This window comes from Gossypium hirsutum, chromosome D04 (genome assembly GCF_007990345.1).
Source record: "Gossypium hirsutum isolate 1008001.06 chromosome D04, Gossypium_hirsutum_v2.1, whole genome shotgun sequence".
NCBI classification, from domain to species: domain Eukaryota; kingdom Viridiplantae; phylum Streptophyta; class Magnoliopsida; order Malvales; family Malvaceae; genus Gossypium; species Gossypium hirsutum.
In genome coordinates, this window is record NC_053440.1 from 29643496 (window position 1) to 29655603 (window position 12108).

Below are 12108 nucleotides of genomic sequence, written 5' to 3' on the forward strand. Positions count from 1 at the left end.
AACAAAAAAAGAGCAATTTAGATTCGGATATGGTTATTCTGATATATAAATAGAGTATGCTTTGGGACGGAAGGATTCGAACCTCCGCATAGCGGGACCACAACCCGTTGCCTTACCACTTAGCCACGCCCCATTTTGATTTCTATTTGAAACTACTAAACACTAATATGGGTATTCCTTGTTCGTCAATTCCAGTTCCAAATAGCTATAGCTATGGAATAGATTCTTGCTACGATTTTTGCACATATGGATAGAGAATTAAATCGAATTTATTGATCATTACATAGAATTCAATTAAGATATTGTATGAAAGTATGATTTCTTCTATTCTCTTGTAAGAATTGAAGGCTTTTTGATTGGGTGAGTTCAAAGAAGTATTGTTTAGTCTGCCTTATTTTCCTTTCTTCATTTTTTTCCTTATATCAAAAAAGATATTAATAACTCAATCAAAATTATCTCCAAGAACAAAATTTTGTTATGCTTAATATCTTTAATTTGATCTGTATCTGTTTTAATTCTGCCCTTTTTTCGAGTAGGTTTTTATTCACCAAATTGCCCGAGGCCTATGCTTTTTTGAATCCAATCGTAGATTTTATGCCAGTAATATCTATTCTCTTTTTTCTCTTAGCCTTTGTTTGGCAAGGTGCTGTAAGTTTTCGATGAGATCCTTAATACTGTCCTAGAAAAATTCATGAGTGATTCAAGAAAAAAATTCTAACAATTGAAAAGATCAGATAAGTCTTACACTATGAACGAACCCTCAATTGAAAGATTGAAATATGATAATTTCCTTCATGAATTATTATAAACCAACTCGTTGGATTCACGGGTTACCTGATCTGCCGTTTCTAGGCCCAAGCCAATACCTCCAGGAATTTGAGGAATTTTCTATTGCATGATACCTGGTTATACATCGACAAGCAAGAAGAAGAAAGAAATTATCTAGCACTTCACGTCGATATACTGTTTGAAATTGCGTTGCTGTGTCAGAAGAAGGATAGCTATACTGATTCGGTATACTCTAAAAATACCTTTGGTACAATATTGACGATCTCACAAAGATTGAGTTTCAGTGAATTCCCATTTACTGATCCCATCTTTTACGGAATCGATCCCCTACAAGAATATGTGGAGCTCGGCATGTCTGGAAGCACAGGAGAACGTTCTTTTGCTGATATTATTACCAGTATTCGATACTGGGTCATTCATAGTATTACTATACCTTCCCTATTCATCGCGAGTTGGTTATTCGTCAGTACAGGTTTAGCTTATGATGTGTTTGGAAGCCCTCGTCCAAACGAGTATTTTACAGAAAGCCGACAAGGAATTCCATTAATAACTGGCCATTTTGATTCTTTGGAACAACTCGATGAATTTAGTAGATCTTTTTAGGAGGACCCAATGACCATAGATCGAACCTATCCAATTTTTACAGTGCGATGGTTGGCTGTTCACGGACTAGCTGTACCAACCGTTTTTTTGGGTCAATATCAGCAATGCAGTTTATCCAATGATAAACCTAATTCGAATTAATTATAGAGCTATGACACAATCAAACCCGAACAAACAAAATGTTGAATTGAATCGTACTAGTTTCTACTGCGAGTTATTACTCATTTTTGTACTTGCTGTTTTATTTTCCAATTGTTTCTTCAATTAAGAAAAAAGAGTAGTAGAATACTAAATAATAGTAAGAATTCTCTTATCCCATTCGGAAGGATTGTATCTCATAATTATCTATGACTGTTTATGTCTTTAGCATGACCACTTGATGAAATGCGGAGGGAAGCGGGATAAATGGCTGATACTACTGGAGGGATTCCCCCTCTCCCACTCCCCACCTCGGAACGCACCATTCTGATAGAGAGAAAGGCACTTTCACATCTTCTTAACCCGAAATGGCTGGGGAGAGGAAAGGTTCCTTTTTCACTAGGTTACTCCTGGGAACAGATCCAGTGGAGACGAGGTGGGGCCTGTAGCTCAGAGGATTAGAGCACGTCGCTATGAACCACGATGTCGGGGGTTCGAATCCCTCCTCGCCCACAATCGGCCCAAAAATAAGGACCTTTCCCTCTGGGGGTAGGAAAATCAGGATCGGGATAGCGGACCCAAAGCTATGGAACTTGGGCGTGGGTCTTTTGCCGAAATGGAGTGGCCTTTAATTTATTATTTATTGTATATTTACTTTTCTATTTTATATTTATATATAGTATTACCAGCCAAAACAAAATAAGCATATTTTTTTTGTTTTACGCCCCGTAACTCTTCCTCAGCCAGGCTTGGGCAGAATAGCAGAGCAAGTACAAGTATTGGTAGCATAGAAAAAATGCGCTCCTCGTCATTAAATTAATGTGTTTGCTCGCGGTAATTGTGGCCTCTCGGGAGAATCGATGACTGCATCTTTAAGGCATTTGCTAGTACTAGTCCATCTGAGAATTCTTAATTGGATGGTTGTAAATAGCCCCGGGACTATGGAACAAAGGATTACCCAACACCTACATCGAGGTATTGACGGTGATTCTCAAATATCGCAGAATAGAATGTGATACGATGAGATAGAATGCAATAGAAACAAAGACACAGGGAACGGGTTACCTGCTCTTAACGGTCAAAGCGAACCCTTTCATTCTGACATTCTGAATTCTTTAATTCAGAATGAATCAAATCTCCTCAAGTAGGATTCGAACCTACGACCAGTCAGTTAACAGTCGACCGCTCTACCGCTGAGCTACTGAGGAACAACGGGAGATTAGATCTCATAGAGTTCAATTCTTGTTCTCAACCCATGACCAATATGAACTCGAAGTTTCCTTCGTAACCCCCAGAACTTCTTCGTAGTGGCTCTGTTCCATGCCTCATTTCATAAGGAACCTCAAAGTGGCTCTATTTCATTATATTCCATCCAGATCCCAATTCCATTTTTATATTTTCATTGACATGACATAAGAGATGTCGGTTCTAGTCTATATTTTTCTATTTCTATATATGTATATGGAAAGTTCAAAAATCATCATATAATAATCCAGAAATAGAAAAGAAAAAATGGAGGTTAATGATGATTTTAAAATCTTTTATACCATGGAATCTAATATCCTTATACATGACGATAATCAATTCGGTCGTTATGGTCGTATAAAATATTTTATTTTTATATAAATATTAAAATTTATTATTATTCGAATTATATAATAATAAATTTTTACTATTCTAAAAAAAATGAAAATCTAAAAATTTAATATTAATATATAAATTGCATAAAATTAAATTAAAATCAAGTAGTAAATTACTAAAAAAATTAATACATAAAATAAATACAATAATAGATAAAACGAGATGCGACTTCCCCCTAGATATTTTACACTTTCTCCCACAAAAAAACTTGTAATGCCTACTCCGTTTGTAATTCCATCGATTACTTGCCTATCAAAAAAATGAATTAGTTCTGCCAATCCTCTTATACCTTTTGTTAAGGATATTGAATAAAACATATCTATGTAACCACGATTATATGACCAATCATATATAAATATATCATTTTATCCAATAAAATAGGACCCCTTTTCACAAATGAATTTAGAAAGTTTAAATTTTGTAAAGATGAATAAAAAGGTTTATATAAAAGGAATGTTGTAAATATTCCGAAACAAGCTAGACTCACTGAAAAAGTTGCATTTTTTAAAAATTGATACGAATCCTCAAAATCATTTGAATTTTGATGTAAAAGATTTATAGATGAGTTAATAATTTGGATAATATATCCAAATGCATTCCTTCTGGATTAAAAGGAATTGCTATAGCTCCAACAAATAAAGTAAATTAAAGCAATATAAGCATAGGAAATAGCATAGTATTATCTGATTCATGAGGATAAGAAAAAGCCTTCTTTAGCCAAAATTCGTAATAGTAATAAGAGCTTCTTTTTTTCCACCAATTGTATATGGCTGCTCGTTCTTATTCATTGTTAATAGTAATAAAGGAAATAAACAAAAATTGCTGTTAATTATTTTTTGCTCTTCTTTACCCATAGTTTTATTGAATAGAAAGAGCTACTTTTTTGCCACTATATTTTGAAATGAACATTTAAATGTCCTTCAAAGTAAGTAAATAGATCCGAAACATATAAATGTTGTTAATCCGGTGGTGGACCAAGCTATTATTGCAAAAATCGGTGAATACAACCAACTGTCACTAAGAATTTCATCTTTGGACCAAAACAAGCAAGGGTGAATACCACAAAGAGAAAGTGTACCTACTAAAAAGCAATTTTGGTAATGGGCACCTGCTTTCTTAAACCGCCCATAAAAACCATATTCTGGCTTTTCTCTGGAAAATATCCAACAATAGCTTCCATGGAATGAATAATCGATCCGGATGCTAAAAACAACAATGCTTTCGAATAAGCATGAGTAATCAAATGAAATAAGCGGTGCGATACGACCCATACCTAGAGCTAACATCATATAACCCAGTTGGACATTGTAGAATAGGCTAAACCCTCTTAATATCTTTTTGACAAAAAGTACCCTAATAATACGTTATTACACCACTGCTCAATAACTTAAGGGATCGGCTCTATTACATAAGTCGATTCCTAATTTTTATCTCATATCATGACATAAATAAGCAGTTCTTATTTATTGTATCGGCTCAAAACCTCGCTAATTGATCTTTACGGGCTTCCTCTATCAATTAGATCTTTATCCATAGAATAAAGTATCTAGGCATATATATTTCTTCATATTTCGACTTCTATGAAGTTTCTTTTTTTGTTACAGCTGATAAAAATCATTTTTTGGACGATGAATATATAGAAAGCCTATTTTTTTTCTAGTATTTTATTTACTAGCGTGTTTATTTACTAGCGTATTTATTTACTGCGTATTTGCTCTTTCTTTCCTTTTTCTATTTCTATATGGAGATAGTCGCACGTAATGACAGATCACAGCCATATTATTAAAAGCTTGTGGTAAGAACGGGTTTCGTTCTAGTGCTCAAAATAATATTCTAAAGCTTTTGTATGCTCTCCATTACTTGTGTGGATAAGGCCTATGTTATATAGTATATAACTTCGATCATAGGGATCAATTTCTAGTCGCATAGCTTCATAATAATTCTGTAAGGCCTCCGCATAATTTCCTTCGGATTGAGCCGACATCCGTTATGGTCGTCATTCGATTTAAAGAATTCTCTGTTCCAAAACCGTACATGAGATTTTCACCTCATACGGCTCCTCCTTTATGTGCATAATGAGAATAATCCATAGAATTAAAAAAAAGGTTGAAATATTGTCATTATGAACTGAGCAGGGCTAATGTTTTTACAAGAAATCTCTAGCCAACCCTCTTGCAAAAGATCTTTTCTTACCATCAAGCGTGTTCGTACTAGATAAAAAAGTAAACTCCAACAATTTCTTTGTTCTCAACGCTCCTTAATTTCCAGGAATTAGTCACTTCAACAATCTTCGATGGTTATATGGGTATCCAAAGTACGAACAAGATGGATGTTTGTTGTCCCAACCATTTCTCTTAGTTCTGATCCCGATAAAGAAAGGGAATCATTAATAACAAAGTTTTCATGTTGTTGATTCCTAGGCGTAGTGCTTCTTCCTCTATGCCACCTATTGGTACTCGTGTAGTAGGGTTGACCCACAATACAGACCCATAGGTGTAACCTTTGCTCAATACTCGAATCAAAATTGAAGCATCTGAGGTTGCATTAATCGGGGATACACGACAGAAGGAATTGCTTTATTTATAAACTTCATCTTCAACAAGCGTAGATTTCTTTTTTGTTTTCAATAGCCTTTTTTCTATTTTGAATAATGTGTCTTTTTCCTAAGACTGAGAGTGGTAAAGTAAATAATAAATAAAGGAAAATATATATAATAATAATCAAATCGCACCATGTCTGTAATAAGTAAATGCCTTTTTTTCTCCTGAAGTTGTCAGAATTATTCGTAATAAGATATTGGCTACAATTGAAAAGGTCTTATCAATAAAATTTCCATTTATCTGTGATCTAGGCATAGGTAGCAATCCATTCTATAACTCTTTTCATTACCCCTCGTGAGAAAATAAAATGTTCTCACAAACAAAGGAAGTGTACAGTATGAAATAACATAAAAGTAGACCCATTCCTTTTTTTTTTCGAGCCCGGAGGCTAAAGAAAAAGTGATAAAAAAGTGATGAAAAGTTTTCTATTTTTATAGCAAGTTTCCTAGTTAGAATTGATATTGTTCGTACCTATCGAACAATCTAATATGAATAGCTCGCTATTCGCTCGGGGTATCATCCATAATAATTATGTAGGAGAGATGGCCGAGTGGTTCAAGGCGTAGCATTGGAACTGCTATGTAGAATCTTGTTTACCGAGGGTTCGAATCCCTCTCTTTCCGAACCTTCACCTAATTCACCGATGTAACTGACTACAATGTATCAAATCAAATAAGAACATATACTAAAGAATTAGACCCTTCTTTAGTATAGATTCTCTATTCCCAATTCCTTTTTAATATGGAATACGTAAAATAGCATACAGGGGATGAAAATCTCCTTACGTATCTATCATACATGAATAGGAGAAAAATCTCCGAATCAAACCCATTCCCCTGTCTTCCTTTACTTAACCTTAACTCAGGTGAAAATGGGGCAGAACCCTTGTTTTGTTATTTTAGTTAGGTTTAAGTCTGACGAGAATAATATTCTACGACAAGCAATTCATTTATTTTCAAACCAACCCATTTCCTATCTATTATTTGATTGATTAATCCTTTATATTGTAATGTGTGAAAGGTCAAATGTTTTGGTAATTCCTCATTGGTGGATGAATCAAGATAATTTTGAATCAGAGTTCTAGATTTTTGTTCATCCCTCGCTGAAATAATATCTCGGGGTTTGCAGTGATAACTTGTTATATCTACTATACGCCAATTAACTAAAATATGTCTTGGTTAACTAATTGACGGGCTTGAGGAATAGTCGAAGCCATACCCAATCGAAAAAGGATGTTATCCAACCGCATTTCAAGTAATTGTAGTAAAACCTGACCTGTTGACCCTTTGGCTTTTCTGGCAATACGAACGTATTTAAGTAATTGTCGTTCTGTAAGGCCATAATGCAAACGCAATTTTTGTTTTTCTTCTAAACGAATACGGTATTGAGATTTTTTACCGGGGCGCGATTGGTTTCTAAGATTGCTTCCGGCTCTAGGCCTTTTACTAGTTAGTCCCGGTAAAGCCCCCAGACGGCGTATTTTTTTGAAACGAGGCCCTCGGTAACGTGACATAAGGACTCCTTATTAATTTGAATTTTATTGAAATTTCATAAACCGAAATTAAAACTGAACTAAATGAAGCGAAATCGACTGAAGGATTGGACTACAAATATTAATGAGATGAATTGGATCAATATCCATACTTTACTTTTTTGTATTGTATATAATGTATACAAAAAATAGAAATAATAATATATAAAATAATAATATATAAATATAATATATAAATATAAAAATAACTAAAATAGTTAGAATATATATAGAATAAAATAGATATAATATATAAATAAATTGAATATAATATTAAATATATAAATAAATTAAACCAAAAGAGTTTCCTTAGAGTTTCTTTTTTTTTCTTGATTTATTCTGCAAAGATCTAACTCCTCAAATTGATCCCTAATTGGAAGTTTCGACGAGATAATAAATAGATTGTTGACCTTTGGAAAGAAAAGGGGAAAAAGCTTTTTCACTGTTTGTTCTTTAATTTCAAAAAAAAACATTCTAAATTATGTAAAAAAAAGGAAAAAGCAAACAAATAGGGAAAGCCGGCTATTGGAATCGAACCGATGACCATCGCATTACAAATGCGATGCCCTAACCTCTGAGCTAAGCGGGCTCAAATAATAGAAATTTGGTATCCATAGGGATTCAGCAAACTATTAGGATCTTATTTATTAACTATCTATTAGTTATTCATAATTAATATGAATTATTAATATGAATTATAGACTCGAATTTAGAAAAACTAGAATTTTTTCTAATTTTTAATGCCATACTTAATATAAATATATAAATATAACATATTTAATATAATAATGGTAGATTCAATCTAATATTCAAGCTAATGTTGATAGAATCTAATAATTAAGAATATAATAATTCGATTTTAATTTTTTATATATATATATTATTTATCTATATATTTAATATCTTTTTTTATATCTTAATTATATTTCTTTTATATTAATATAGTAATATAATATTACTAATATTACTGACTCCATTTTTATTTTCTAGTTTATTTTATATTTTAGTATATTTTACATCTAAATTATATAGAATTTTTTTTATATAGATTTCATTTAATCGATCGATTTAATAGATTTAATATAGATTAAATTTATTTCTATTTAGTTTCGAGTTCTAAATAGAGATAATTAGAGTCAAAATCTTTTTATGCATTTATATATTTTATGATTATATAAATGAAATGATACGTTATAAGTCTAGATAATTAGAATGAAACTCTTCTTAGACTCAAAAATTGGAATTATCTTCGAATTCGAAATAGAAATGAATGGAATAATTAGTTCTAGTTATTAAATAGAAATAATTAGTTCTAGCTATTATACTATAAAAAATAATTTATTTCATTTTTAATAATGAATAAATTCAATTTCCATTTTTATTTTTTTAGTTATCTTATTCTTATTATGGTTATATAGGATAGTCTAATAAAATGATAAGAATAAAAATGAAATTAAAGAAAAAAAGTGTAACCCATAGAAATGAAATCCAGATCATAATGAGAGACTCCTTTCTTTTGTTTTCATTCATAAAGACAGAAGCTAAGACGAAAAAAAGAATCGACCCTTCGAGTATTCCACCAAATTGCCTAAGAAAACTGAGAGTAAGAGGGACATATATATGTTATGGAATACCCATCTATATTGAATTGCAAATACAGAAATGATAAAATATTTTCTGATTGGACCAAATAAAAATTAATATGGGTCTCCGATAGAGACGAAAGACCATAAACAAACAAGAAAATAGGTAAAGACCCTTCGATATAAGAATCTGTATCTATATCTACTAAATTCAACGATTTCGCATAAAAAGAAAGAAAATAAACAAATGAAAGAAGGGGGAAAGAGGGGGAAAGGAGGGAGAAAGGGGAAAGGAGGGGCATCCTAATGAGATCCTAATCTCAAGACACAAAAGGGGATATGGCGAAATTGGTAGACGCTACGGACTTAATTGGATTGAGCCTTGGTATTGAAACCTACTAAGTGATAACTTTCAAATTCAGAGAAACCCTGGAATGAAAAATGGGCAATCCTGAGCCAAATCCTATTATTTTATTATTTTACGAAAATAAACATGAACAAAGGTTCAGCAAGCGAGAATAATAAAAAAAAGGAAAGGATAGGTGGAGAGACTCAATGGAAGCTATTCTAACAAATGGGGTTGACTGTTGGTAAAGGAATCCTTATATCGAATATCGAAACTCTAGAAAGGATGCAAGATATACCTATTTTTTTATAGGTATACTAATGAAAAACTATCTCAAAAAAGATGAACCGAACCCGTATTTTTTTATTTCTATTATATGCAAAATCAATTTATATTTATATGAAAATACGAAAAATAAAAAGAATTGTTGTGAATCGATTCCAAATTGAAGAAAGAATCGAATAGAATAGTCATTAATCAAATCACTCACTCCATAGTCTGATAAATCTTTTGAAAAACTGATTAATCGAACGAGAATAAAGATAGAGTCCCGTTCTACATGTCAATATCAATACCGACAACAATGAAATTTGTAGTAAGAGGAAAATCCGTCGACTTTAAAAATCGTGAGGGTTCAAGTCCCTCTATCCCCAACCCCAAAAAGCCCATTTGCTGTCTATTTATTTTATCCTACCCTTTTTGTTAGTGGTTCAAAGTTCCTTATGTTTCTCATTGATCCTATTCTTTGTCGTTTTACAAGCGTATCCTAGCATAGCAGAATTTTGTTCTCTTATCACAAGTCTTGTGATATAGTGTGATATATTGTGATATATATATGATATACGTAGAAATCTCTTGAGCAAGGAATACCTATTTGATTTGAATGATTCATAATACATATGATTACTCATATGGAAATTGACAAAGTCTTCCTTTTGAAGATCCAAGAAATTCCTGTTCGAGACTTTTAATTTAATACTTTTTCGTTTATTTTGTTTTCATTTTTAATTGACATAGACCCAAGTCATCTAGTATTATGAGGATAATGCATCGGTAATGGTCGGGATAGCTCAGTTGGTAGAGCAGAGGACTGAAAATCCTCGTGTCACCAGTTCAAATCTGGTTCCTGGCATATGATTCATTTGTATGAGTATCTACTCTACAAATTAATTGATATGAATCGACATAATACATACTTATCTAGCTAGGTATCTGAGAGTAAACCCTCTCTTTATTTATTTTATTTTGTATTTTTTTCTCTTCTTTTTTGTTTGCTTATCTTTCCTCTTCTTTTTTATTTGTTCACACTGCAGCTTCTCACATTAAAAAAGAATGGTAATACTTCACACATATTTAATTAAAAGATTAAAATAGTCAGTTGAAAGGCCCAACAAAAAGACGGGTCTAGAGGAGTTCAAGGATAGAAATAACCAAGACTCATCTCAGCTACAGTACAAATAGAAGCCGATCCCCTTTCATTTATTTCTTTGTATTCTCTTTCATATTCCATTTCTTCATTCCCTTCTATGGGACTCTCTAGAGTTCATCTAAGTGATGTGCGCGATACAAAGTTCACGGTACAGACCCTTGTTGTTCATCCTATTGTCTCGGCTCGTCCGAAATAAAATAAATAAAAAAGCTCTTCAAAAATCGAGAATCTCAATGATGTATTGTCTTTTATTTCTTTTTATTTATTAGCCTATCCATAAGAATACGAATGAAACCTCAATTCCTCTGTTTGAGCTAGAAGAAAATGTACAAATATTCCTTGAATATTCAAAGTTGTAATTAGTTTCTTATCATTCAATGAGCGTCTTGTATTTCATAAAAATTGGGGGCAATGTAATCCTTACGTAAAGGCCACCCTATCCAACTTTCGGGCATTAAGATACGTTTCAGCCGTGGATGATTTTCATAAGAGATTCCCAACATGTCATAAGATTCTCGTTCTTGAAAATCCAAACTTTTCCAAACCCAGAAAACATACGAAATTCTAGGGTTACTCCTTGGTGCAAATACTTTTATACATACCTCTTCCGGTTGATCTAGACCATACTCTATTCTCGTAAGATGATACACACTGGCTAACAGTCTGCCTGGTGCTACATCATAGGCACATTGGGAACGTAGATAATTGTAACCATATACATATAAAATAACAGTAATGGAATGCCAATCCTCAGGCTTTATTTGTAAAGTCTCTATTCCTTGGTAATCGAAGCCCAAAGATCTATGAACTAGCTCGTGTTTGACTAGCCAAACAGACAAACGACCCTGCATCTTTTTATCTCTCTCGCACTTTTCTTTTTTATTTTTCATTTTTCTAAGATAAATATTTTGCATTTATGATGAAATCGAATTTATAAAGATTAATTCGTTGTCTGTTTCTGTAAAAAAAAATCCTACATAATTCACTAATTCGTGGGAAGATAGTGAACCCTTGTAGTTGAAAATGTTTCAGGAGGAATCTCTAAAGTAGATGGTGGATGGTGGTTGATAGAGCAATCCTTGATTATAATTTCCAATACGAGTACTACGTACAAGACAAAACTTGTGATTGGTAGTAAAACACCGATCCCCCTGTTGAGATCTAATTCGATCTTCATAGATTTTGCGAGATATTTTCTTACGAAGTTTTGTTATAGCATCTATAACTGCCTCGGGTTTAGGGGGACAGCCCGCCAAATAGACATCCACGGGAATTACCTTATCGACCCCTCGAACAGTACTATAAGAATCAGTACTGAACATCCTTCTGTAATTGTACACGCATCCATAGCAATAACATATTTAGGTTCGGGCATTTGTTCAAATAATCTCACTACAGAGGGCGCCATTTTCATTGTTACTGTTCCAGCTGTTAAAATTAGGTCTGCC

The 12108-nt window shown here is 32.8% G+C and overlaps 3 non-coding genes across 3 annotated transcripts; 2 read left to right on the forward strand and 1 right to left on the reverse strand.

The window, feature by feature from the left end:
• The first annotated feature begins 6307 nt into the window (after positions 1–6307).
• TRNAS-GGA (transfer RNA serine (anticodon GGA)) lies at positions 6308–6394 on the forward strand. The gene has a single exon. It is a non-coding gene; the product is annotated as a tRNA-Ser (tRNA).
• Positions 6395–7818: 1424 nt separating this feature from the next.
• Positions 7819–7891, reverse strand: TRNAT-UGU (transfer RNA threonine (anticodon UGU)). The gene has a single exon. It is a non-coding gene; the product is annotated as a tRNA-Thr (tRNA).
• Positions 7892–10290: 2399 nt separating this feature from the next.
• On the forward strand, positions 10291–10363 carry TRNAF-GAA (transfer RNA phenylalanine (anticodon GAA)). The gene has a single exon. It is a non-coding gene; the product is annotated as a tRNA-Phe (tRNA).
• Positions 10364–12108: the final 1745 nt, after the last annotated feature.